At 32.6% G+C, this 24,205-nt stretch overlaps 1 non-coding gene and 1 pseudogene across 2 annotated transcripts; one reads left to right on the top strand and one right to left on the bottom strand.

Moving 5' to 3' along the window:
- The first annotated feature begins 16,112 nt into the window (after window positions 1-16,112).
- Window positions 16,113-23,012, top strand: LOC111024762 (patatin-like protein 2; annotated as a pseudogene). Its single transcript, XR_015789393.1, has 6 exons — window positions 16,113-16,440; window positions 16,655-16,842; window positions 16,914-17,100; window positions 17,610-17,776; window positions 19,766-20,070; window positions 22,629-23,012. The product of XR_015789393.1 is annotated as a patatin-like protein 2 (transcript).
- A 997-nt stretch (window positions 23,013-24,009) lies between these two features.
- On the bottom strand, window positions 24,010-24,205 carry LOC148212790 (U2 spliceosomal RNA). Its single transcript, XR_015789544.1, has one exon. It is a non-coding gene; the product is annotated as a U2 spliceosomal RNA (small nuclear RNA).

The raw sequence follows: 24,205 nt of genomic DNA, 5'->3' as shown, positions 1-24,205 counted from the left end.
ACCCTAGTATCTTTGGGACATATGGACTTCTGGGCCCACGTGTTTGTCGTGGACCTAATGTCGGATCAAGGGTCGAGATCAGGTAGGATTTCAGATTGGGCTGTACAAGGATCGAGGGGAATCGAATTACTCGACGCTGACCATGGGTCAGATCAGGTTGGTCCGGGCCGACGATCTTCGGCGACTCCCCTTCTGTCGCTTTGTTCGTTCTATATTTTTCTTCCCATAACAGTAGCCCACACTCTCAAAATAGAAGCCAATAAGCATAAGTAAAATGCTAAGACTTCTATATTGAGAGTACTTGTCGCTCGGACGTTCCATGGGTGGTTGTTTTTGTGGAATAGCCCCTATACCCTTTTGTCATGGTTAGCTGTAGTCAAGTCTCTTGGGCTCTACCGTACAGTTAATTTTAATTGTTTAGGTTTTTGTCTTGGAATCTAACTTTTAGTTGTGCTAGTTGTACTACCCTTGGGTTTCTAACCTGCTTAGTTTTTGCCCATAGTTTTATACTCAAGGGTTTACTTTTGGATTTCTAACCTATTTAGCTTTTGCCAATGGTCTTATACCCTAAGTCCAGTTCATATCATTTTTTCGTTTTATGGGTTGTGTTTTTTAGCCTCCATACCTTTTTGTCGTAGTCGGCTGTGGTCAAGTCTCCTGGGCTCTCTCATACAGTTAATTTTAACTGTTTAGGTTTTTTTGTTGGCCTTGGGATATAACTTTTAGCTCGGCCAGCGGTACCACTCTTGGTTTCTGACTGTTCTGGCTTTTGCCTATGGTTTTACTCTTTGGTTTCTAACCTATTTGGCTTTTGTCAATGGTTTTATACCATGAGTTTAGTTGGTACCCTTGGGTTTCTAATCTATTTGGCTTCTGCCGGTCTTTTACCATGGGTTTAATCAATACCCTTGGGTTTCTAACCTATTTTGGCTTTTGCCAAATGGTTTTATACCTTGGGTTTCGCTGATTGGTTTGGCATGTCTGCTTTCTGTTTTAACCTTGTTGGGCATAACGCATGCCTTTCAGCATCTTTGGGATTCTCTTCCCTGGTTTCACTGATTGTCTTTTTGGCTTATCAGCCTACTTCTAGGTCTATCCCAGTTCGAGTTCCTTGACCAACTGTTGATTAACTTATCCATGCCCCTACTTGAGGAGTTTTTTGTTTAGAACAAAAATAAATGCTCAAGTAATAAGAGCTAATTAAATCTCAGATGCTATAACTAATCAGAAGTAAATAATCATTTTTGGAAACATAGAATCATATGTAATCTGAAACAAACGACATATACTACGTAATATGTAAGCAATAAAAACCTATTCAATCATTAAAAAGGACATTTGACGTAGTAGTATCCCCAAAATACTCGTTGCTCTCCCTTGACTCTTATTCGAGCGGGACTGTCGTTGGGGTATATCTTTTTTTAGGATCTCGTTGATCTTATTGATCTTGAGTTTTGTCGAGATCCCATTTTGAATGGAGTAGCTCTTTTGCGCCCATATACTTTTCGGTTCAAGTCACTGCTTCTGAAAAAGTTGTTGGGGCCCTTTTTCTAAAAGAGAACAAAAACCCTTTTTCTCTTACCCCAAATATGAAAGCAAGTAGTGATATTCCATCGGTAAGATCTCTGACTAGTAATCTTTCCTCGTTGAAACGAGCCACATATTCTCCAAGGCTCTCTGTCGATCTTTGTTTTATAGTAAGGAGGTAGGTCATAGGTCGACTCCTATCCTACCCTTCAATGAATTGCGTAATAAATGCCCTAGCCAGTACTTTGAAGGAGGATTGATTTTCTTCTCAATTGTTGGAACCATATGTGAGTTGTGCCAGTTAACGTGAAAGAGAATAATACCCTGCACTTGATTGCCTCTGTTATTCTGTAGAGGTCCATCCATTCCTTATATGTGCACAAATGGTCGACAAGATCTGTTGAGCCGTCGTATTACTTTATAGTAGGGAATCTGAATTTTGGAGGGATCTTTCCTCTCATTATCTCCTCCCCGAATGACGAATCTGCCTGATCTATAGTTTCTTCGAGACCGCATTCCCTATTCTTCTGTTTCCCATTATGCTTATGTGATTCTCCTACATGTTGGTTAAGAGGTTCTTCTTTGTCGACCATGGTGTTCTCGAGGCCTGGTCGGGTTTTTTGTGTCGTTAACTTCTACGATGGTGTAGTTTCTAGATCATGTAGGCGAAAAGCTTTGCCTTTCCGTGTATCTCATATAACTTAAGTGTTTCCTGGTTGCTGAAGCCTTTTGAGGATGAGGGATATGCTCTGGTCCATCCCTGCGACCTTCTCTGCTAAAGCGGCCAATCTGTTCTGTTCAAGAATTTCCGTCAGTCGCTCTTCCTTTCCTGATAAATATCGTCTTATATCGCCTAGGACCTGCTCAGTAAGTTGTCGATATGCCTCACCCTCGGCCATCTCGGCAAAGATAGCATCCGAGCCGTACGGTATTCGTCGCCAGAATGTTATGGTTTTTTATCTCCTGAATTCATGTTGATTTGTTTCCCTTTAGATTTTATCTCACGCCCTGTTGATTTGCTTTTCCCCTAGACCTCCTCGGATCTGAGTAGTGCTCGGCCAATTTGACCGTCTTGGCTTGATCTTAGTCGTTCTCCACAAACGGCGCCAATTGTTGATGTAGAAATTTGGCCTCCTGAGATTCCGCCAAATTCGCACCAATCTCGTAGAATAAAGGGATCGACGAGACTTGCAAAACATAATAGCACTAAGATCGGTGTGACTCTTGCCACACGGGTTCTGATGCTTAAGTTAGAATCGGAGTAGTTGAGTATAGAGTGTAGGGTATTGTAAGAATACTTTTAGGGTTTACCTTATTTCCATATTTATAGAAGTTGAATCCTAATCTCCCTAGGGTTTACAGAGGTCGAACCCTAGTATCTTTGGGAGATCTGGACTTCTAGGCCCATGTGTTTCGTCGTGGACCTAATGTTGGATCAAGGGTTGAGATTAGACAGGATTTCGGATTGGGCTGCACAAAGTTCGGGTTGGCCCGAGCCGACGGTCTTTGGCGACTCCCCTTCTATCGCTTTGTCCATTCTATATTTTTCTTCCCATAACAAAAATAATTGTTTCAATTAAATACTTAATTATTTTAATATTAGTTAAGCATTTTATAAGTTAACAAAATAGTGTTCTTATTTAAGTTTTGGGAAAAAATTTGAAAAGTACAACAAGAAATAGGAAATTAACTTTGTTATTTCTAAAATTTAATAGAAACACAAATATTTACTAAATACTTATATTTCATAAAAAAGAATGGAAAAAAAAAAATAAGACACGAGAAATAGTAATGTTACCCAAATGACCAGTAAATGAGTAAACAAAATTATTTCATCTCATGAACAACTTTTTTATTACTCAATTTCCACTAAAGGGGTATTCCCCTATTTCGAATTACGTATATTTGATCAATGAATTTTTAGGATTGTTTAATAAGTTCCTGAACTTTCAGAAGTCTCTAAATTTTTAATATTGTGTCTAATAGGTTTTCAACTTTACAAACTGTTAATAGATTTCTAGACTTTCAATTTTATGTCTAATAGATCTTTGGCCTATTAGACACGATCGATTATAAAGTACATAAATCTCTTAGACACAAAATTGAAATTTTAGAGACATGGTAAATACTTTTTAAATTAATTTAGAGGCATGTTAGACATAAAATTGAAAATTAATTTTAAGATCTATAAAACATTTTCTTAATAGTTCAAGGATTTATTTGACACGGAAGTTAAAGTTTAAAGATTTATTAGACACGCATTTTAAAGTTTAAAGATCTATTAAACACAACTTTAAAAGTTTATTACCAAACTTGGTAATTGGTTGGACTAATGAGTGATGATTTGGCATACAGCACAATGGAGTAGGATTTTTTAATACGCCACTATGTCATCTCTCTCACGCCACCTCACATGTAAGAGGCGACCTATTATCGGCTAAACGTAAAGCAACATAAGTGCAAGATCTAGTTGAGCCATGTGGTCGTGACAATAAAAATCGAGCAAAAACGAGCTCACTCGAGCCTATTTTGGAGCGCATCAGTTTGAGGGACCAATCACACATGGACGAATCATACGAGACAACTAATAGGCAGGTTACTCACACCATGTACCTGAACCATAATACACTCCAGAGAATTGCCTAAGGTTGACCCCCCTCTACAGGACACAACGAGAAGGATAGAATGTCAGTGGTCCCTAAAACCCTCTAGCGCGGCATGTCGCCCTCTGTGTCTGTCCCACACTCTCTCAGCCTCCCTCTCCCATAATATAAAAAGATGGGGGGAAACCCTAATCGAGGTAAGTCGAAATTCCCTACACAACTTTTTATGAGAATTGGTCACATACTCAATTCCAAGCATACTCTCATCCTAAAACAACTACTTCCTTACTCTAACTTGCTCAATACTCGTTTGCTCCCACCTTGAGTTCTAACTTAAGCATCGGAGTACATTCGATAGAGCACCACACTAGTACAAGATTTTTGTGTGCAAGTGATCCAGAGCTAAGGAGACGACGACGTACGTGGCGCTTGTCCATAAATCAACACCAACAATTTGCACTGTCTTTAGAGACGAGTTGATAGCCAATTGACTCAACCCTCCAACACCTACGATCAAGAATGACGAATGACATGCTATCCACCTCGTGGAAGGATCAATTCCAAAAAGAAACCCACTCACTAAGAAGCTTTCTTCGAAGGCGCCCCCAGCAAAAGGGATGAGAACCAAAGAAACTCTTCCGCAGAAGATATGAAACTTGTCTCCCTTTTAATTGAAGACAAAAAGGTCAGCATCGGGACGAAGTTGGGGCCTAAGAAGATAGAAATTCTTGTAACTTTCCAAAAAAACAATGCAAACATCTTTGTGTGGTCACACAAGGACATGCTGGAAACAACTCTTGAAGTCATGGCACACAGATTTGATGTCAACTCTGAACATAAGCCCATAAAACAAAAGCAACACTCTGTAGATATCGTGCAAGCGCGACTATTACGGCAGAAGTTAAGTAGTTACTCAAAGCCTACTTCATACGTTAAAAGAACAGTACTTCAGTGGCTTTCCAATGTTATACTTGTAAAAAATGCCAACAACAAACGGCGGATGTGCATTAACTTCACAAACCTCAACAAGGTCTGGCCGAAAGACAATTTCCCCTCCCCTTGATAAACACCAACTGGTCGATGTGATGGTCGGCCTTGAATTGCTCACGGTCATGGACGCTTACTCTGGTTATAACTAAATCAGAATGCATGTCCGAGACCTAGAGCACACCTTCTTTGTAACAGATCAAGGGCTCGCTACTGCTATAAATTGATGCCCTTCAAGCTGAAGAACGTCGAGGCCACTCACTACAAGAACTTATTGTTTTTCCGATGGAATATTTTCCAACGTTAAAAAAGTTGTCTAGAAAAGTTATTTTCTCCGACGAAAACAAAATGTCGCCAAAATTATAAACTTTGCCGATGTTTCGATAAAATGTTGGGAAAAAGTCTATATTTGCTGATGTTTTGTAGAAAACGTCGGTAAATATTTCGAAGGCTTTGATGGGGTTCAACTTCATGTTATACCTTCTCAATATGTCCAAGGCTTTGCTAAGGTCTTCTTCATGTTGGTGGTTTCCCTGCATTTTACCAGCATGTGGTTCAGGTACACCTTCATGAACTATATTTTACGAGACTTTTTCTTTTTAATAATGTTCTTTTACAAACTTATTCCAAAAATATACCTTCCACCAAGCTATTATATGCTTTAACAATTGTAGGTCGTCTCTTGAATAGAAAAAAATTGCAATATATCATTATGGTGGATAAAAAAGAAAGAGAAAAAAAGACATTGTAGATGAACATATACTCCTCCAATATATTTTTTCCATATTTTAACTATTTTCTTCCCTACATTATTATTTTTTTTACATCTTTTTATTTTTACACACATCTTTTTTTCAATAGTATGATTAACATATACTCTTCCAAAATGTTATATAATATATACTAGATTATATAACAATGACAATTATATAATATATTTTAACTTTAATCTTTTTAATACACAGTATGATAAACATATACTCAAATAAAAGATTATATAATATTTTTTTTTATCAAACTTACACTATGATAATATATACATTTTTATAATATATACTGTATACGTTGTTGGTCTCCCTCTGTCTTCTTCTTCACGTCACTCCCCTCCCTCAACTATCTTCTCCGACAACGAGCAATAACCCAGCGATGACCTCCTCGCCACGACCCACATGCAGCGACTGATAGCGAGGCCACTTAGAACGACGTCTGATGGTGAGACCACCTAGAACGCGGCTAACAGCGAGATTGGCGACCAGAATTGACCCATGAACAAATCTGGTGACCCGCGAACAGATTCGGCAACCCACAAACAGATCTGGTAACTCAATAGCCCTTTGCAGATGGCAGCAGTCTTTGCAAATATTCGACGACCAACTTTGCGCTCTAGTGGCCATGGTCGGGCTAGTGTGTGTGTTTCACGCGGAACCAGTGGCGGCCTACGCCTTGGTTGTCCTCCGGCGAAAAACACCAAGCAATCTGTTAGAAAACAAAAATCTGAAGGCGAGAGGAGTCTTCTTCTACGCACTCCTGTGAGGGAATTTTTAGGGATTTGGAGTATTCAAATAAATGGGAAAGAAGCTATATTTGAGAGAGATCTTAGGATTTGAGATTTTCAAAAGAATGAGAAATTGGGGCTCCATAATTTTGGATATGATTGTGTGTTTATTTTTTATAAAATATATATTAGAAAGGATCGGACTCCATTCATAAAAGCCATCTTTAGACAATGTTATAAATTCTTAATATTTAAGCCACTTTGGTGATTTGAATTCCATGTGTACTTATCCCTAACAAACATTCAACCACTTGTCCAGCCCAAATAAGCTCCACATCGGATCATATCAGCTCACTTAATCTAGATATGTCCGGGAAAATTTCTAGTGCTCCCGGAGTAGGGAGAACTTTCATACTCCTCCCATTTAAAGGGGTCACATTTCAAGTATCATTATTATTATAAGAAATAAAAAATAGATATATTTTATGAGGGACGCACACGTTTAAAAGCAATATTTGAAAATTTTATTTTATTGAATTAAAAATGAAAAAAAAAATTAAACATAACCTATCTGGAGATTAATTTCTTCACATGTGGATGAATGCATTAAAATATTTTTTACATAAAAAAATGAAAATGATTAGAATGGAATAGATAAAAAGAAAGTAAGAACAACAAAAATTAAAAATAGATTGAAAAATCCTACCTAAGGTGAAGTAAAAATAGTTGAAGTTCAAACATTCTACCACAAAAATGAAAATTTTTAATTTGAAGGGAGAAAATTAAGGAAGAAAAATTGAGAATAAAAAAAAATAATTGAAGACATAAATAACAATGAGAAATATGAGGGAGAGTAAAATATTGCTTCTATATTTATTTTTATTTTTTATAATAATAAAGATATTTGACATGCGGCATGCGGCAACTAGTATGGAAGTTCTCCCTCCACAAGAACTAGAAATTTTTCCAGGTCCATATCAGCAGCTAAGTCTGCCCTTTGGCCTCACTGTCAAGCATCTGCACTGTTGATGGCAAGAGCTCATAACCTGCTGTAATATTGACCAGATGTTGCCATTTTTAGCTTAAGGCTTTTAAATTTGGTCACCTAATTCTCTCTGTGTCATCAATGCTGCCACCTACAAATTATTTTAATTATTTATCTAATTTTGGCATGAATTTTGTATAATTGGATTGGAGAGATCCTCCCTCCAAATAAAAATGTGTTTGGAAACTATTTGTTGTTTTTTATTATCTAAAGTATCAATTAACAAGTAAAAGTTTTATATAAATTTTTTAAATTAAATAGTCAAATCTTATATATTATATTTAGTTTTTGTTATTTATTATTTATTATACATTTTATTAGTTAAGAATGATAAAATAGTGAAAAAAAAAATTAAAAAACCATAAAAAAGAAACTTAATTTTGTCGTTCCAAAATTTGAGCACAATTTTGGAAACCATTCTTTAAAACGAAGAAGAAGAAAAAACAATCACCAAACGATTATATTTCTAAAAGATTAAAAACAAGAATGAGGAAATGGGAAACACAATTTTGAAAACTTTTCTTAAAAACGAAAAAACATGAAATTACATAACAGCTACAAAATACTTATATATACTTCTCAAAATCTTGAACATACCGATATATTATGGTTGAAAAATCATAGTCTATATATTCTTGACTGTGTGGTCTAAGCCTAGTTTTGAAGTAGTGTAATGTCCCTGTTTAAAAGTTTATTTTTAAACATTATTAACCCTTGAATTTTTTTCAAAGCATTGAAAAATGTTAATAGATTGCTAGTATCCTGACTAATTAAATTAACTCGTGTTGTAAAATCAGATATTGTGTCTCATAGACTCCTAAACTTTAAAAAGCATATGTCGTGGATGTTTTAGGGTAAGTTTGATAACCATTGTTTTTTGTTTTTGGTTTTAGTTTTTGGTTTTTGGTTTTATGTTTTTAAAAAACAAAAACCATATATATTTCATAACCTTTTTTTTAATAGAAAACCAAACATGTTTGATAACCATTTTTAGTTTTATATTTTTTAAAAGTTAGAAAATTGAAAATACATATTAGAGAGAGAAAATTCTATGTGGATAATAGTGTGGGTGCGATTGAGGATGCTCTCTCCTATTTTCGTGATCATGAAAATTTGTAGTCCCCATCTCCAGCTTGTTCTTCGATCCAAGAGATATTCTTGGAAAAAATTATTGGTTTTAATTATTTTTAGGATTGAAGTAAAAAAAAAAAGTGCAATAAATATATATTGGTTATTTAAAAAATGGAATCGGGGACGGGAATGGGGTCTAGACATGCATTTCCTATTTTTGGGACCCGACCATGCGGAAAGTTTTGGCATGACATGAAAATACAAGTTTAAGTTATGTAAATAAACTTTTGGAAGATAAATTTTAGAGAGATAAATAAAAAGATTTAGAAAAAAAACTAGTTAAAGACAAGAAGAGAAAAATTTTAGAAAACAAACAAAGTAAAGTCGAGAGGAAAAGAAATGTTAAAGAAAAAAAAAGAAATTATAAAGAAAGAGAAAAATTATAGTGAAAACAAATTTAGAGATAAAAACAAGACTCAAAATATGAAAATTGAACGAAAAAATAAGATATAATTTTCAGAGTAAAAAATAGATTATGAAGAGAAAAAAAATTTATAAAAGACGAAATTTTAGAGAGAAAAAAGTTATAAAAAAACATTAAATTTTTAGAGAGAAATAAAACGAACTATTAGAAGAAAAAAATAAAAATAAAGAATACAAAAAAATTTGGAGAGATACACAAATAATAATAAATATTCAAAATATGAAAATTTTAGAGAGAGAAAAATAAATTTTGTGAGAGAAATTTAGAAAGAACAAAAGTTTTAGAGTGAGAAATAATTTTTTTTAGAGATAAATATGAGAAAGAAAAAAAAGTAGGGTATGAGAAGAAAAAATCAGATTTTGAAAAACATAAATCTATTTTTGAAATTTTTTTTTTTGGTTTTGATATTTACATAGATTTTCAAAATGGTGGTTGAAAAACAAAAAAAAAAGAATTGGTTATAACCCTGTTTTTAAAAAACTAAAAACAAAAAACCAAAAACAAAAAGTAAAATGATTATTAAACGGGTTCTTAACTTTTAATTTTTTCTAATAGATCTTCTAAATTAATTTTGAAAAGTGGTCAATATGTCTCTAAACTTTCAATTTTGTATCTAAAATATCCATGAGGTTTATAATAGTAATAGACCCAAAATCTATTAGACAATAAATTAAGAGTTCAAAGACCTCTTAAACACTTTTTAAATTCAAACACTTATTATACAAGAAACAATATTGAAAATAATTTAGCGATCCATTGAATAATTTTTAAAGTTCAAAAGATTGTTAAAGATCACTCTAAAAAGTTCATAGATCAAATTTAATTTAACTATGGGACAATGCGTATATCCCAAATATAGGGACAAAAAGGCCAAAGGATAATTGACTTCTAGGTAATTAAAAAAAAATTTAACGTTAGTCCAAGAACCCTAATAGACATAGCAAGAACTAATTTTGTAATCCGAGCTAAAAATTTTTAAGATCTTAACAACATAATAATTCAACAATAACAACTATATATTTAACCATAATTAATTGGATAAATAAAAGATATGTTTTTTTTTAATACAATAGCGTGGAAAATGGAAACTCGAACTCACAACTTTTTTAACAAGAGAAAACATTTTTAACTCAGTTAAGTGTCTTATGAATCACTTGATTTAGTTAACAATAAATAATTGACAATGAAAAAAGCCAATAACTTTTTTCCATCTTTGTGGCCACACTTCATTAAATTTTACCCATCAGCTCTGCTTCCACTGATCACTCAATTTCACACAAGCCTTGACAGATTCCTTTCTCCAACTAGTTAATGAAAAAAGAAAAGAAAAAAAAAAGGAAAAGGAAAAGGGAAAAAAGTTTCAATTTTTTAAGGATAGTGTCCACATTTTTGTGGATCATTACAGAGGCATGGATATCTCTATAGTTTCTGGTATTTCTTTCTTTTTCTTTTCCACTATCTTTTAGTGTTAATAGGATAATCTTTTAAACTCTAAGTATGCTTCTATCCAACACGTCCAGATAGAGTACTCGCTCCATGGGATCACCTTGTGGGAACACCAGGTGTTGTTTTAGTATTCCTATCAGTCTACCAGACTATGATCAGCTTCCTATCAATCTGCCCCGACTTGATAGGACATGTCTTGCTCGTCACCTCGAGCACTTTTTTTGTTCTATTTTGAGATCCATCTACAAGTTTCGTAATGACTATTAGACTTACCAATCATCTTGTTCGTTCCCCGATGATTCTTCCCACAAGGCTAGTTTTTTTTACCATGGCTCTGATACCACACTTGTTAAGGACAATGGTATCCCAAGTACCTTGAGTATGTCTACAATGGTATGATATTGTCCGTTTTAGGCATAACTCTCACCACTTTGTTTTTTGTTTCACTGCCTCGTACAAATTGAGATAATTGTATTACCTTAAAATACCATGAATCACCCCATCTCCTAACCAATGTGGGGATTCTGTTTGCACTCCAACATTTACGACCCATTTGATAACGATTTCGTTTTTTGTTTTTGATTTATGGTTTTTAGTTTTTGAAAAACAGGATTGTTTGATAACCAATTCAATTTTCTGTTTTTTGTTTTCTAAGACCCATTTTAAAATTCTATGTAAACTTCAGAAAAAAAATCAAAATCAAAAACAGGTTTCTATTTTTCAAAATCTTATTTTTTCTTTACCCAACTTTTTTGTCTTTCTCATATTTATCTCTAAAAATTTTCTTTCTCGTTCTAAAATTTTTTTCTTTCTAAATTTCTCTCCACAAAATTTATTTCTATCTCTAAAATTTTCATATTTTGAATATTTATTATGATTTGTGTCTTCTTCTCCAAATTTTCCATCTCTATGTATTTTATTTTTTATTTTTTATTTCTAACAGATCAGTTTCATTTCTCTCTCTAAAATTTAATATTTTTCCGAACTTTTTTTCCTCTAAAATTTTGTGTTTTATAACTTTTCTTCCTAATCTATTTTCCCTTTGAAAATTATATCCTTTTTTCTCGTTCAATTTTCTTTCACGTAATTTTTATTTATCTTTGTATTTATTTATTTCTGTAAAAATTATATTTTGAATCTTGTTTTTATCTCTAAATTATTTTCCACTATAATTTTTCTCTTTCTTTCTAATTTCTTTTTTTTTTCTTCTTTAACCTATCTTTTCCTCTCGACTTTACTTTTTTTCTCTAAAATTTTTCTTTTCTTTCTCTTTTTGTTGGTAGCTTTTCTTTCACTAGTTTTTTTTTTCTAAATCTTTTTATTTATCTCTCTAAAATTTATCTTCCAAAAATTTATTTACATCTCTCTAAACTTAATAGAGATGACAAAAATTTCCGCAAAGTCGGGTACCAAAAATAGGAAATGCATGTCCCGACCTCATCCCCGATTTCATTTTATAAATAATTGATATATATTTATTACACGTTTTTTATTTTTTAAATTCTAAAAATAATTAAAAACAATTATAAAACATATAATTTTTCTCGAGAACATCTCTGATATCGAAGAATGAGAGGGAGACGGGGATTAACAATTTTCACGAGCACGAGAATGTGGGAGAGCATCCTCACTCGCACCCACACCATTGTCATCTCTACCCTACATAGAATTTTCTCACCCTAATATGTATTTTCAATTTTCTAACTTTATAAAAATAGAAAACTAAAAATAGTTACCGAACATGTTTGGTTTTCTATTTTTTAAAAACAAAAAACAAAAAATGTTATCAAACATATATGGTTTTTATTTTAAAAAGAGAAAACCAAAAACCAAAAAAACAAAAACCAAAAACAGAAATTGTTATCGGTCCTTGGTTTCTAGTTTCTTCTCTGCATAATGGAAAAGTGGGTAGTTTCTTCTTCTTTTTTTCATTAAATCTGATTTACCTTTTCCATTAATAGGTTTGAGCTCTTCAAAGAGAGTATGAAAGGTTTTGTGACAGACAAGACACTTAGTTGAATTCAAAAACTAACCTTGATTTCCACTTTTCATATTTGAAATACTTATATTACTTCTCATTTCTTACATGTAGTTCTTAAAAGTTGTAGGCTCAAGCCGAACCAAATGAGGTACATGATGAATTGGGTCAGATAGGTTGTGAATTACACTTAGTTTGGTAAGGGTTAGTAGATACAGTTTTATTATTTTAGCTTTTAATATGCTAAATCTGGAACCATTACATTAATGAGCTAATTAACATTTTGCTCATTTTGTTCATTTTAAATTTTTAATGAAGCAAATTATTGTTACTCAGTCAAAGAACTTATATTAGTTTATGAAAGTTGTGTACTAACGTTGTGAATGTTATTGAATTATGTAAGTGTTGTGGTTGCTGAATTCTATTGGAGGTGTATTGAAATTTGTGATGATTGCATTGGAGATGTTTTGTGTGTGAAACTTATTAGTATCATTAGATTGTATTGATATGGTGGTGATTAGATTGTGTTGAAGCCTAGAAAAGTACTAGTATTGGATGACGCAATTGTGTAGTGGATTATTGAAAGTATGGGTTATTTTATTGGGAAGTATTTTGATATAGGTTTTAAAGGTATTTAGATATGGTTTATACAAGATTTTATTAGTTTTCTTGTTGCGAGTTTTTTATAAACAATGTCAGTTTAGAACTAATCACATCATAGAGAATTGTTATCGTAAATCTTCATTAATATTAAACGTAAACAATGTCAGTTACAAAAAAAAAAAACAATGTCGGTTATTTCATTGTCAGTTAACAACCGGCATTATTCGGACAAACGATTCAATTGGGAACTGCGTCATAGGCTACGATAACACGGATACCATGTCGGTTAAAAACCGATATTAAAATAACTGACATTGAAGACCTACAATGTCGGTTAATTTGATGTCGGTTCATAATCGACATCGTTCAAGAAACGACATTGTAGACTATGATGACACACGCGATTCAATGTCGATTGCGGAAACGACATCATATAAATACAATGTCAGTTAAAGGTCAATTTTGTTGTAGTGTCCTCCCTTTCTGCCTCGATGTTGTTATGGCCTAAATTTTTGGATGCAAAATGTGGGTGAGAGGAAGTCCGAGTTGGGGAGAGGAACTTGGATTCAAGATATCCAAACTTTTTAGGTGAGCTAGAAGAGAGGGAAGATGATTTTGTGAGATTTGGAGAAAATAAAAAACTTCACCAAAATGGTTTAGTTTGCCATGGAGGAAGATACATTGGTAAACCGTCAAATATTCCTTCTTTCCCCTTTAGAGAAAATTTTGTAGAAAGTGTAAGGATGTCACTCTCCCTAAAATTGTTAATATATAAATGAATGGAAGATATAAAAGAGGGGGAGAGAGGAGAAAAGATGACATGAGATGAAAGAATTTGAGAAGATAAGATAGCTTCGAGAAATTAAATGTTGAATATACGACCCCTCCCATAACTTATTTTGGATTTATGACCTCCTCTTAAACAAACAGTTTGTGATTCCACCCCCTTATATTTGACTTCTTCAATTTTTTATCTTTTGGAAAAGATGAATTTATCCTCGTGGGTTAATAAATATGTATTTATGATATATTAAATTTTCACCCACCTATTCCACCAAATTCTAAACTCATGTTTTACCTATGGGTTGAACTCCATTATGTTTTTTAAATCCTCTCAAACAAATATAGTTGTCCACGTGTTTGATCATTATCCTCGCACACTATCTAAAATCATTGTCCCTACATTTTCACTTTTGAAAAGTTAGGAATGTTACACTTTCAACATTTTTATTTTAAACTTGTTGAAATTATTTGAAATATTTCCTCATCAATAAATTCTACTGGAATGGAGTTATTTGAAACAAAAACGTGGTTCAAATCGTTGTCGTGGATCAATACCCGATCCGAGATTGAAGTTATATTGCACCGGGATTGAATAATTCAATCCCGCATTCAATCGCGGTGCAATTTGGATCGAGACATGACCGAGACACATCTCGGGCTGATCTCGAACCAAGATTAGTCCAAGACAATCCGAGATGAAGCAAATTTTTTTTTTGTTAATCATTTTTTCTTTTCTCACCTAGTTTTATTCGATTTGTAGGATGTCTAACGTTCGGTGGAGAATGAAATGATAGTGAAAAAGATCCACAGACTAGGACAAGGTCCAAGATGAAAGGCAGAAGCACGTAGTGATCCCGGAACGTACTCAGATTCAATAAAACTTCCATCTTCTGAATTTTTTTTAATTCTTAATTCAAATTTAAAATTTATTATGTTTAGTTGGGTTACTTATATATATCTATTTATTTATTATAATGAATAATAATTATTAAATAAACATAAAAGTGGTCAAAGTAAACATAGCTCTACGATAAAAAACATATATTTTCGATCAAGAGATTGTGAATTCGATCCCCATTCCACGTGCATCAAATCATACGTGTGGAAGTAAGTCAAGAAATCAACATCCCCAACCAACACTTTTACCTTTTCGGCGTTGTACATCTTTGACACTCTTAACCAGCTACCATATATTAATTACGGTGCTTGGAGGGTCATTGGGTAACTTCCTCTTTTTTGTTTGTTGTTTCTTTTTTTTTTTAATAAAGAAAAACATAATTACATTTCTTGTTTTTTATTTTTTTTATTGGAAAAAAAAGGAAACCATTAAATTTAAAATTTAAAAAGTAAAAAATTTATATGAAAATTAACTTTTTTAATTAACTACTCAATTTTTTTACATTGTTAATACTTTTTAATATATATTATGCATTTTATAAGAATAGACCAATAATTTTATTTATCTTTCGGAAAAAACTAGAAATTGGAACGAGAGACAAGAAACTTATTTCTATTGTTATCAAAATTCCTACATAATTTTGCGAGCGTTCATTTAGAAATGAGAAACAAAAATATAAATAGTTGTCGAAGTCTTAGATTTCTTAACAAAACTAAAAACGAGAAACAAAAAACAAGAACTCTATCAAACATATTCGGTAATATTCGACTTGCAATCCAATCCCATTTTGAGTGTGTCTATTACTCTCTATCAATATTCATGGGGGTTCCAGCTCATCGTGGCTCTTTTTGGCTCAAACGATCTTGGTCAGATCCCATTTTTAGACCCAATGCTCATTTGAACTTTTGGATTCTGTATGGAATTCCATCGCATAACCAATTGGCTATGAGAGGAGTAGTCCATATCTATTATAAACCATTGTTAGGTCTCTTGCACTTTTATCTTTTCAATCTCGACAAATAAAAAATTAGAAAGTCTACACACAAACAAAATACGTAAATATAGTTTTATATCCCAATTAAATTATTATTACAAAGGGAAAAAATAATAATAAAAGAAGGGTATCCGAAGAAGAGTGATGTTGATATTGAAAAGAGGACCCTATCCATTATTTAATTTGGTCATAATTAGACTCTAGTCACCAATCTTGACGAAAGGAATCGTAGCTCTTCTTTACGATTTTATCATAGTTCTTGATTCTCCTCCTTTGGCATCCTCAATTTCTTTGGCTTTCACAGCTCCATATCCTTCAAAACTTCAAAAAACTAATTCCACAGCTGCCTTCACCAAAAACACCTTCGATCTTCAATCAAAATATAAAAAAAAAACCAAAGAAAATAAATAAAATGGATGCAAACTTTGGAAGGGGCAAATTCATAACCGTGCTGAGCATCGACGGCGGCGGCATCCGAGGCATCATCCCCGGAACCATCCTCGCTTTTCTCGAATCCAAGCTTCAGGTATATTCTTATAACAACATAAATAAGGTTTATTGCGACAATTGTTATAAACCACTATAAGATATTTCTCAACAGTCTAACAACTGCTAGTCAAGGCAGTTGGATGGATAAAGTTTTATGTTCTAACAGTCTTAATTTTTCTTATACAATTTTTAAGCTTGGAACAACGGTCCTTCTTCTCCCTTACGTTGAATCTTTTGGGTTGGTTCAATAGGAATTGGACGGTCCAGATGTGAGATTGGCCGATTACTTCGACGTAATTGCTGGGACGAGCACGGGTGGGCTAGTCAGCGCTATGCTCACAGCTCCGAACAAGAACGACAACAATCGGCCCATGTTTGCAGCGAAGGATATTACAGAGTTTTACCTAAAGGAGACTCCGAAGATTTTTCCTCAACGAGGGTAAGTTCTTATCTGAAACTCACTTGTTTTTGTTTACTGAATTGAGATGGTGCTTCAAATGTTATATATAGGCATTTTCTTGGCTCGGTTTTCAATCTCTTTGGGCAAGCCACAGGGCCGAAGTACGATGGGAAGTACCTGAGGAAACTGGTGAATGATCTGGTCGGTGATTTGACTCTGAAACAGTTGTTGACTGAAGTCGTAATTCCAAGCTACGATATTAAGATTCTCCAGCCGGTTATCTTCACCACCAGCGATGTAATGATAATGAAATTTAATTTTTGAAACTACTGTCGGTATGAGTTTTATTTTATGGTATAAATTTAGTCCTTAGTTTTTATAGTTGTTCTCTCACATCTCCAAATTTAAAATTAAAATAAAAAATTGTCTTCAATTTTTATTAAATACAAGATAGAATCAAAATACTTTCACTGGTAATGGTAAAATACTAAATAAATGTTTTAGTTCCGTATTTTTTCAATTTAATCTTTCATGTTTAAACAGTTTTAATTCGATTCTTCTCCTTTAACGTTTTTCAACTATACTCTTTAGTGTTAAGATTAAGATCCATAAATTTACATGACATGATATTTGTGATGGACAGAAATTTAGAGAAAGATCTCAATTAGAAAATTTGTAATTTCTATTAACTTGTAAGAAATTTGGTAGAAATTTTGATATTGTTTCTCTTAGATTGCTAATTTTTTCTTTAAATTTCTACAAACTTGTTAAGTATCATGTTATATAAGTATATCTTGAATACACAGGCAAAAAAGAATGTATTGAAGAATTCACGGGTGGCAGATGTGTGTCTAGCTACTTCAGTTGCGCCGACGTATTTACCAGCGCACTTCTTCGAAACAAAGGACGACGAAGCAAAGACCACTCGCGCACGTATGATGTTATTGATGGGGCCATTGCAGTAAATAAACCTGTGAGTACCCTCCCATATAAATATCTCTTTTTTCCCTTTTTTTTTTCTGTTGTTCATGGAATAAAATAAAACAAATGACCCATAAATATATTTTTGGTTATATTTTTTTCCAAATCTTCGTATCCACAAAAAAATATTCTTACTTTACAGGGGAGCTTCTTTTGCAAATGATATTAATATTTACCACGTGAGCCTCGCTCCTTCATTTCACAACTGGAAATTTAGGGTTGGGTTATTGTTTTTTATTTTCTTAATAAATTGAAATAAAATTGTGTTCGATAATTTTTTCTACTATCTTTTTCTTTTTCTTTTTTTACTAAAAGAATATAAACATATTTGAAATCATTTTTGATTTATCGTTCTCTAAAATTTTTAATTAAAAAAATTAAATTTAATATAAAAATTGTTAAAATCAAATATTTAAATTTTATCTAATATTTATTTTTTATATTTATTATGCATTTTGTAAAATACAAATGATAAATTAATGCTTCTATTTATTTTTTGAAAAGAAAAATTGAAAACAAAAACAAAAAAAACCTTAATTTTGTTATTTCTAAAATTTCAACACAATTATAACATTTCTTTAAAATAAAAACAATAAACAAAAAATAGTTACCAAACTTTTAAACCCTAAACCCTGAGAAATTAAAAACAAGAAACAGAAACGTTACCGTCTTCTCTTCTATCTGGTTTTTCCTCTTTCAAAAGACGTTTCAATTTATGCACTTTGTTTTCTTTTTTTTTTTTTTTGAGAAAATGTTTGCGCACATTTTTTCTTTCTATTTATTTTCTTGCTTTTTTAGGGATTCCGGTAGAAAAGTATTGCTTTGAATAAAGAAGGATGAGGTGAGGTTGGACATAAATTAGCATCGGTCCCAATAACAAATTGAAAGCTTTCATTTCCAACTCCAACCAACCACGTTCTTCATTGATATAAGGGGATCAAAAAATATCTTCTTTTCTTTTTTCTTTTTTTTTTTTCGCAAAATGCAAAATGCAAAACTTTGAGTCACTTTAAAGGAGAAATAAATAAATAAATAAATAGAGAGAGTTATTTCCTAGTACAATCGATGTAGATGGAGATTTGAACTCACAACTTTATAGTTGAAAATAGGTACCTTAACCAGTTGAGCTAAGTTCACATTGGCAGATCGAGTTTTCTTATCTTTTCTTGACTTGATGATGCTTTTATTTATTTATTTTTTTCAAAATATATTTATTTTGAGGGGGAGATGGAAAGAAAATAAATTTAGTTATATCAGCATTAAATAACCTATAAATTTAGTTCAACAATTAAGGCATTTTGGTTTTTTTCTTAAGGTCCAAGGTTGAATTCTCTATCCACATATTTGTTGTAATAAAAAAAGACATAAAAACATATAAAGTTAATTAATAAATATTTAGTAACACTTAGGTTTATATATTGAAATTTAAAGCTTTGAGGATCAGATTATAAGGTTTAAAACTTCTGAAGACCAAATAAAATTATTTCCCAAATTTGAGAGATAAAAAGATATAGTTTGCCTTTTGTTTTTCTAATATCCTACATGGTAAAAAAATTATAGTTCTGCCTTTTGGCTTCCTTATCTTCTTAGCTTGATGACAGTCTTTTTAAGGAAGTCATACTATTTATTAAAATTAAAAAATAAAAAAATAAAAAAATTAACCAAATTTTGAGTGTAAGATACATTTTTTTATTATTATTAACTGCGTCTCTCTAAAAGTATTTTAAAAAGTGGTAAAAACCACTTTTAAGCTCGAGTTCATGTTGTTGACATTTTAAAGTAGTATTTTTATATAAAATACTTCTATAAACACTTTTAGACTCTTGGAAGAATTAATCATTGAGTGTCTAATCTTGGACAATGCATATACCAATAAGATTTTGAGAGTATATAATCAAATATCATATCAAAGTAGTTCTTAAAACGTAATTTGTCAAGGAGTACTCTTCATTGTTTCAAAAGTTATATCTAAATTCGACAGACACTGGCGGCGATATCCCACATCAATAGAGAGATTGAAATGCATCACGAAGAAAACTCAAAGATTAGAACAAATGAAACAGAAAGGATGCTTGTTCTATCTCTAGGGACGGGCTTGCCTAAGCATGAAGAGAAGTACAATGCAAATCAGGCCTCAAATGGGGAGCCTTCAGTTGGATTTTTCAACTCAGGGGTTCCAACCCAATCATTGAATTCCTCTCTGATGCTAGTTCTGATATGGTTGATTTCCATGTTTCCACCCTTTTCCAATCCTCGCATGTCGATCAAAATTATCTTCGAATTCAGGTAACTCTAATACAAAACCCCTCTTTATATGTAGGATATTCATTGACAAAATGATGATAGGCAAAGATGAGAAATATATGTTTTAGGTTTACGATCCTTTAAACTATAAGGCTTGTTACAAATTTTACATTCGAGTTAACTTTTAATTTGAGAAATGGCTTTCAAGAGTTATAAAATTGATACAATTAAACACTACTTTTATAACTCTCGTTAAGAGTAGTTCTATGAGTTTAATTGCATAGTTATATAAGTTTAAGGGTCTAATTGCAATAATGACACTAGTTTTAGGGTGGTTTAAGATTTAGACTTTTAGTTTAATTGATAGGATGTGAATCCCGGATCGAGAGTGGATCATCGTTCATGAATTTTTTAGAAACAAAATCAAACATTCAATAATGAAAATACAGGGGAAAGAACTTTTCTTTTACCTTTGAAGAACACTTCTTCAATGAATTAAACCAACGAACACCACCAATAGACCTTCTGTGCTATCCTCTGGGTACCGAGAACACGCTTGTGGAAGCGTTCAATATGGATCTATGGGACCGATGAGAGAGAGCTTGAGAAAGATGCTGGGGTTCTTTTTAGGCTTCGTTGTTCTGTTTTTGCAGAACTTTTCTGCAATAAACCAAAACCAAGAACAGTGACGTGGGGAGTTATCCTACGTCACTTAACTTCACACTCCCCTGCAAATTAATTAATATTATTAATAAATAATATTAATTAATATATATATATATATTTAATTAATTAATCATATTAATTAATAAATAATTATTAATTATTAATCTAATTAAAAAATATATATATATATATATATATATCAAATAAATAAGTAACACTTAATTATTTATTACAAAAATAGAATCATATTTTATAGTATTTCTCTCTTATATAACTTATAGTTGTAATGTAGGCACATTATTTTAACCTTTAGTTTCAATATGAATCATATTCATATTAATTTTATTTGAATCTCATTCAAGTAATTTCTCTCATAATATATAGTTTCAATTAGAATTAACTATATATTATAATGTATCACTACACATATAATTCTTGGAGCAATTTGAACATTTCAAAATTTTTCAAAAAACTTGATCCTCGTTTTACCCGTTATGATCTAGCAAGCGGACCTAATGGACCTACAGATAAGAAGCTCCAACGATACGAGATTAATCGGTCAAACTCATTGACCGAGTTAATCAACATTTAACTACAAGTCACTCCACTAAAGACCCGCAGCTGCACTCTTCTCACTGCAGAATATTTTCGTGTCCACACATATACAACCATTAATGGCAAGTCAATCCTTCACAAGTGCTCGTAACTCAATTTGGGTCAAATTACCATTTTATCCCTAAGTTACATCTTGCTCCTTAAATACACTGTTCCTCTAATGAACAACCCGGTTATGGTCCAACCAATAACCGGAAGTCCCTCTCGGGCCAATGAGAGGGTGGGGCCCCTTGTTCAAGTCCCGGAGTCAGCATTTAAGAGAACACTTATCTACTCCCCTAAGGTCGGGGAGGAGTGAATTCCATCTTGTGAAGTTATGTTCCCAACTCCTCACTTGGTCTCATCCCCAAAATGGTAGGAATGTTGAGTCGGCGACTCGGGCCACTCTCACCCATACAGATCAAAGGACGAGCTCTCATAGGCAGGAGTCCATAACTCACTCAGGATTGAGAATGAGTTGCCTGGTCATCCTAAGAAATAGTAATCTATTAGTTAACGGTGTTACATCTAAAGCTTGGCTATTTCGCGGTCCGATCTTATACAAACTCATTGTATAGGATACCCCCACTAGTATGTCTCTACACGAACGACCTGGATCGAGTCGTCTGTAACATTTACAAAGTGAGTTGTATCCATAGTGTTGTCAGGATAATGTACCCAGCCTTATCCATATACTATAGACCCTTTAGGTTATTCACGGAACATTATTCACTCGTATATCAGGGGTATATCAAATATATACCTAGTATATCAAATATATACCTAGTATATATACTGTCTTGGTTACATGATAATAACCTTGGATGTTTAGTTTATTGGATTTTGGACAATGCAATGTTATGAATTCAACAACAAATTTATTGAATAAAACTTTATTGAATATACATTTGTTTCTACATAAATACAAACTACGAGTTTAGGGCAACACACCCAACAGTAATAACTCTTATAGTTTAATGACGGTTTTCTCATTTTTTGAGTTATAATGATATAATTTGATTGCGACAGTAATAACTCTTAAGCCCTATAATTTAAGAGAAGTTTTTACATTTTTTCGAGTATTTTTTTTTTTAGTTCAAATAATGTGCGAGGGTGGAGATTGAACTTTTAACCCTACTCAGATTATAGATTTTTAACCACCACTTAACAAGGATCACATAGCTACTTTTATTGACTAGGTTGAAGATACTTAATATTTTAATTTAACTAAATCAAACATGTTCATCACAAAATTGTAAACCTACTCACCTTCGGTACGACTCCACCTTTTTGTCCTACGGAGTTTTTTTTAAGAATATGAGGATATTATGTATGAACAGGATGACACGTTAACTGGTGATACTGCATCAATGGATATAGCGACTCAAGATAATTTACAAAAGCTTGTGAAGATTGGACAGGATCTGCTGAAGAAACCGGTGTCGAGAGTAAATTTGGAAACCGGAAAATTTGAGATAGTTGAAGGGGAAGGTAGCAATGAGGAAGCTCTTGCCAAGTTTTGCCAAATTGCTCCATGAAGAACGAAAGATAAGACTAGCACTTGATTAAAGTTTAGACTTTAATTTTGTGTCCCACCAATAGCCTTTGATTTTTAATCCTTTTAATGTTAATTCTATTTATTTCCCTCTCTCTCTCTCTGTTATTCATAATCAAAGTTTCTAGAAAATAAAGGGTAGAGTTGTTCTCTGTGGCCTTCACTCATATATCTTGGTTGATTTATTGCTCGTTTGAAGTTACATTTCTTGTTAATCCAAATTATTTCTTTTGAGAAAACTTTAAAATAATATAGTTTGTAAAACCTAAGGAATTAAGTTCATTTAATACACCTTGGAAAATTAGTAAAACGTGCTTGATATAACTTGTTTCAAAAAAAACAAAAAACAAAAAACAAAAAAAGAAGTGTTTGATAACAAGTTATGATTCAACCTTCTTTGTGTCATATAAGTAATCCACTATGTGGTTCCGCACGTCTCACCACTTCTCCGTTCATTTCAAAAGTATTTTTGCATTGTTTCAAAAAAAAAAAAAAAAAAAACTTTCCAGAGGCTTTTTCGCGCTTTATTCAAAAATGCTTTTAGCCCTAGCAAAAATGTTCTTCACCATGTCAAAAGTACTCCAAGAGTATGTTTGGAAGTACTGATTTTGAAAAAATAATTTTTACTCGAAATTATTATGCTTGAAATTGTTTCATCACTTCACTTATAGAACGATTTATAAGAAAACACGTAACATTAAATTAATGGAGTTTGAATTAATAAGATAAAAAAATTGAAAGTTTAGAAATATATTAAAAAATTTTAAAAATACAGAGAAATTGTGAAAAATAGTTTCCTCGTATATATAAATATTGCACCATGCATAAAATCTATAAATATAAAAATTCTGTCATCTATTTTTTTATTTTTATTTTTTGGTTATTTTAATCGCCGAGTTAAAGGTCATTTTCTCAAATAGAAATCTTCTCTAAGTAATTTGAAAGAATATAAGCACAGGTTGCTGATTAGTAGTGGCAGAGACCAAACGGTGACAGAAGACGACACCTAGTTTTTCCTTAATTCAAATTTTAATTAATTCTTAATCCAGCTATCAAAACCACTTGTTGGATTGGTGAACAAAAAATTAGTGGGCCTAATCATACTGGGATTTAGGCCGCACTGGACTTAGCCTGTAAACGGGCCAAAAGTCTTGGACTGAAGTTTGGAGGGGTGCGCCAGGCCCAAGCAGCAGTGCAACGCTTGGGCGACGCTCGAAGACCCGGGTAGCAAGCTACCGTGGTGGGCCTTCCCCCTAGAAAAATTAATTTAATATCATGTGGGCCGATGGCCCACGTATCAGATATTAAACTGATAAGAACAGATACTACACTTGATCTTAGCCAAAAGGCCGAGAAAGGTAT

This window comes from Momordica charantia (genome assembly GCF_013281855.1).
Source record: "Momordica charantia cultivar OHB3-1 chromosome 2 unlocalized genomic scaffold, Mcharantia_2.0 BLBB01000002.1, whole genome shotgun sequence".
NCBI classification, from domain to species: Eukaryota; Viridiplantae; Streptophyta; class Magnoliopsida; order Cucurbitales; family Cucurbitaceae; genus Momordica; species Momordica charantia.
The sequence above is the reverse complement of the archived record's forward strand: the minus strand, read 5'-3'. Positions and strand labels throughout refer to the sequence as shown.